Source organism: Chamaea fasciata, unplaced genomic scaffold, assembly GCF_029207755.1.
Source record: "Chamaea fasciata isolate MVZ Bird 193981 ecotype frontalis unplaced genomic scaffold, bChaFas1.0.hap1 SCAF_2, whole genome shotgun sequence".
NCBI classification, from domain to species: Eukaryota; Metazoa; Chordata; class Aves; order Passeriformes; family Sylviidae; genus Chamaea; species Chamaea fasciata.
In genome coordinates this window covers 114,180,843-114,185,489 of record NW_027094087.1, presented here as the reverse complement: position 1 = coordinate 114,185,489, position 4,647 = coordinate 114,180,843, and positions in this window count along the sequence as shown.

Sequence of the window (4,647 nt, the reverse complement as noted above, 5' to 3'; positions counted from 1 at the left end):
AAAAATTTTGAACCCGGCCCAATTCCTCTCGGGGGAACCAGCAGCCAAACTTGAGCATGATTGCTTAGATGTCATTGACTTACAGACTAAAATGAGGGAAGACCTGGATGACACTCCCCTGTCAAACGGGAGAGTATTGTTCAGTGATGGATCCTCCAGAGTGGTTGAAGGGAAAAGAATTTCAGGCTATGCTGTAGTTGAAGGCACTGGAGGCGAACATAATCTGAAGATCTTAGAAAAAGGGAAGTTACCAGCAAATTGGTCAGCCCAGTGCTGTGAAATTTATGCCCTAAAGAGGGGACTTGACCTATTAAAACAAGATCAGGGGACCATATATTTAGACTCCCGGTATGCTTTTGGGATCGTGCATACCTTCGGGAAAATTTGGGAAAAAAGGGGCTACCTCAATTCAAAGGGAAAAGATCTAATTCATAAAGAGTTAATAAAAATGGTGTTAAAATCTTTAATGGGACCAAAAGAGATTGTAGTGGTACATGTAAGAGGTCATCAAAGAGGAGAAACCTTTGAAGTAAAAGGCAATCGGATGGCTGATCGAGCTGCAAAGTTAGCAGCTCAAGGCCCAGGTGATCCAGTAAAGATTTTTACTTCAAGCTGTGCTCCAGACAACACCACCAAAGAACCGCTTTATGACAATATTGAACTAAAAACAATAAAAGAATTGGGGCTAAATCAAGGACAACAAGGGGAATGGCTGACCCCAGATGGAAGAAAGTTTTTAAATAAAGCACTAGCTCAGAGAGTATTAGAAGAAATCCATACGTTAACTCATTGGGGGACCCAAGGACTCTGCGATCATTTCTTAAGAGAGTATCTATATATAGGTGTGTGTAGCCTGGCAAAAACAATTACAGAAGGGTGTCCAATTTGCCAAAAGATAAATCAAAAGGTAATGAGGAAAAATAAATTGGGAGGAAGACCAATAGTCCTAAGGCCTTTCCAAAATGTACAAATCGATTTTACTGAAATGCCACCCGTGCAAGGCTACAGACACCTACTAGTAATTGTTGACCATCTGACACATTGGGTTGAAGCCTTCCCCACCAAAAGAGAAACAGCCCAAGTGGTAATAAAAATACTTTTAGAAAATATTATTCCTCGGTACGGTCTAATAAATAACATCGATTCTGACCGAGGTCCCCAATTTACAGCACAAATAGTACAGGATATCATCCAGGCACTAGGAATTAGGTGGAGACTACATACCCCTTGGCATCCCCAGAGTTCGGGAAGGGTCGAGAGGATGAATAAGACCCTCAAAAATGTATTAACCAAATTAATAACAGAGACAGGCATGAATTGGCTAAAGTGCTTGCCTCTAGCACTTTTAAGGATCCGGGTCCGCCCCAGATCTGATGTTGGAGTTTCACCCTATGAGATGATGTTTGGACTCCCCTTCTTGTTAACTCCCTACAGCGCTGGAGATTACATAGATGGGGAAGCAAAAGCTCAAAAATATATAAAAACAATTAGCAACACATTAGCTGATCTCAGAAAAAGAGGGCATCTTCCTCAAGCCTCTCCCCTAGACGCAGATTTATATCCATTCAAACCAGGGGACTGGGTTCTAATAAAATCATGGACCAACGCTCCACTAACTCCTAAATTTGAGGGTCCTTTCCAAGTTTTGTTAACCACCCACACTGCAGTAAGGACAAAAGAAAAAGGCTGGACCCATTTTACCCGAGTCAAAGGACCTCTACCGCCCCCAGACAATCTTCCTGACACAAATCCCACCACCACTTCCAAATCATCTGAGTGGACTATAATCAGAGACCCAAGCACGCTCAAAATGATTCTAAGAAAGAAAACTGGAACTCATTAATGAATCAGAGACTAGAGGAAAACTGTTACTGAGCACCAAACATTTTGTTATTGTAAAGGTTCTATTTAAAAGGGTTTTTCATCCCCAGTGTAGCAGTTGGAATGTTTTTCTTTAGTGTTGCTGTAAAATTTAGTAGTTGAAAAGTTCTTTGGTGTTGATTAAAATGCTACTTCTAAGTGTTTAAAAAAAAAAACAGCACAAAACCGAATAATCATGGTAGTCAGAAACCAGAATAGCAGCCAATCTTTCATAGGGCATTACCTAGAAAGAACTAAATTTGAGAAAGTAGGGGTGGGTAAAAGTGGACTGGAGGGATCTCTACGGGTGACACTCAGAAATTCTTCAACCCAAGAGGCAAGACCGGGCGGAATCAAGTCGGTTCATACCGGACTCTTGGGAAGGCTGATAGTGACTTTGCTAGCAGTCAGACTAGCCGAAGCAGCATGTACCAAGTGCTATCAGCCCATTCACGACAGTGAAAGCCCGCAATCCTGGATAAGAGTCCATACCCACGTTAACCCTACCTGTTTTGATATAACAAAGCTCTCCACCTGTGAAGAGGATGGAAAGCAGTATTGGGTCACCAAAAATACTGCAAACTTTAGGCAGCGCCTTGCTGGGGAATGCCCTATCAAAGAATGGGTTTGCTTTGCAAAATTAAATCATTTAAACGAAGTTACCAATCTTATTAAAGAAAAACCTGTGGTTAAAAAAGAGAATGAGATTAGTGAACCCCTCAGCAAAAATTTGTTTATTGATCTTATTGAAAGAATTAGTCGTGAATATATTGTCAACACCAAGAAGAGAGTATTCCCAGGAAATAAAGAGCAATAGAGGTTGATGCGGGCAAAGCCCGATCAAAGAAATAGAGGGGGGATTGTGATAAATAAGAATGGTGATGAAGTTATAAGTTGGTTATAGAGTTGTAATGTTTTGTTAAATTTAGTTCAAGAGTTATAATGCTGTTTGGCAGTTTTGTCCACTCTGTATCCCCTACCCCAAAATCCCACTTAGCCTTTCCATCAAGTCAAGCTGTTGCTGCTCCCTGGCATCACTGCTCCCTGGCATCACCGCTCTCCATTTCTGCTGCTTTACCTACCTGCACCCAGCCTGTTCCATCGGCTTGTGCCCTGCTTGCTCCACTTCCTGTCGGATCCTCTTCCTACTTCCTGCTGACAACCGGCCTGTCAGTCAGGCTGCTGCTGCCACCCTTATGGTAATTAGAAGAGCCCAGCTGCATGATGGGACCATATCAACACCAAGAACCCCTAGCCAAAACGAGCCAGCTCAAAGTTTAAATCTGCCAAAGACAGCACTGGACTTAGCATACACAAAGGTATTTATGCCGAGGGTTTTCATAAGCTTTTGTATCTTGCCATAATACAAAGTACTTAAAGAGCAAGACACCCCTGGACTCCATGAGCCAAGAGAGTTCTTTGGAACCCCCGCGAGGCAAGAACTCCCACTCTGCAGCACAAGCAGCAAAGTGGATTGCACCTTCTCCTCAGCGGTGTGGACAAAAGGGAGCAGCAGCAGCGTAGGCCACCCCTCGAGACCCTGTTTATTAATAAAGGCATTTAAAGGAGGAAACTGTGTCTCCGGCCCCCTCAGAGGTGGCTGCTGTGAGAAGCTGCTGGAAGCTTCTGCTGTGTCTGGCAGAGCCAGTCCCTGCTGGCTCTGAAGGTGAATGTGCTGCCGACCGAGGCTGGGCCTGTGAGAGAGGCTGGGTATGCCTCTGAGGTAACAAATTTAACAAGAAAATCAAAACATCTTGGGGCAGGCACAGTTTTTTCCTAGCCAGAGGAGAGGAGTTGAGAACATGTGAGGGAAACAACCTGGAGACACCAGGCTCAGTGGAGAAGGAGGGGCAGGAGGTTCTCCAGCTGCTGGAGCTGGGATTTGTCTGCAGGCTGTGGTGATCAGCACAGTGAAACAGCTGTGCCCCTGCAGCCCGTGGGGATCCGCGGGGGATGCAGAGATCCACCCACAGCCCGTGGGGATCCACAGAGATGCAGAGATCCACCCACAGCCCGTGGGGATCCACAGGGGATGCAGAGATCTACCCACAGCCCGTGGGGATCCACGGGGGATGCAGAGATCCACCCACAGCCCGTGGGGATCCACGGGGGATGCAGAGATCCACCCACAGCCTGTGGGGATCCACGGGGGATGCAGAGATCCACCCACAGCCCATGGGGATCCATGGTGGATGCAGAGATCCACCCACAGCCCGTAGGGGAGGTGCCCATGCTGAAGCCAGTGGATGCCTGGAGGAGGCTGTGATCCATTGGGAGACTCAATGGAGAACTGAGGGCCTTTGCCTCCAGGCTGGAGCAGCCTGTCCTTGGAGGACTGCACCCCATGGAAAGAGAGACCCACACCAGAGCAGGTTTGGGGGGACTGTTGGCCCATGGGGAGAATTCACGTTCCAGCAGTTTTGTCAGGACTGCTGCTTGCTAGAGTCGAGCCAAGCTGGAGAAGTTAATGGAGAACTGTCTCCTGTGGGACAGTTCTGCTGCAGACAGCAGTTCTGCTGCTGCTTCTTGCAGGTCCCAACTGAGGTTGGCCAACCACCCCCAGCATAACGGGGAACCCATGACTTATGTGCAGGACCTGCATTTAAAAAAACTCCTTGGGAGCACCAGAACCTGGTTTCAGGTGTGTGCCACGTTCTCCTCTGCTGTCCCCTCTGCTGTTCCCTCCACCCTTCAGCCTCTGTGACCTTTCAAGTGCAGCCCAATCCATGGCACAGCAAGGAGGGCTGAGTGGTGGGGCTGCTGCTGCTGCGCTTTCCTCTCTTTCAA